This window comes from Parasteatoda tepidariorum, chromosome 5 (assembly GCF_043381705.1).
Source record: "Parasteatoda tepidariorum isolate YZ-2023 chromosome 5, CAS_Ptep_4.0, whole genome shotgun sequence".
Classification (NCBI taxonomy): Eukaryota; Metazoa; Arthropoda; class Arachnida; order Araneae; family Theridiidae; genus Parasteatoda; species Parasteatoda tepidariorum.
This window is the reverse complement of record NC_092208.1, coordinates 87,921,579-87,922,059: the sequence shown is the minus strand read 5'-3', so window position 1 is coordinate 87,922,059 and position 481 is coordinate 87,921,579.

Genomic DNA, 481 nt, shown 5'->3' with positions numbered 1-481 from the left:
TATATATATATATATATATATATAATAAATCGATAGTACACTATAAATAAATTAAAAAAAACGTTGATTACTACTCTACGCTGTAGAAGCAAAGATTGTGAAACACCAAGAATGTTCCTTACAAAGCTGCCACCAGTAACACGAATATTTATAATTAAAGTAAGATAAGAGTCAGTACAAAACAATATAGAATTAGTAATTTTCGAATTAAAATTAGTTAGTAAATCAAACATAAGAGAAACGATGATTTGTTTAACAGAACCGTAGAAATTATACACTATAAAAGTATTTACAGAGACTTAAAAACTAAAATATCCTCATTACACAATTAAAAACTATGGTCAGAGGTGATAGTCTGTTTTCAGTAAATGCATGGCAACATTCAACAGAATCAACTCTCGTTGTAGAATCAACTTGTATTCAAATGTAATAAATAATCCATAGACGATATCGCCATCGTTCTTATTTTGGGAAACGAAAT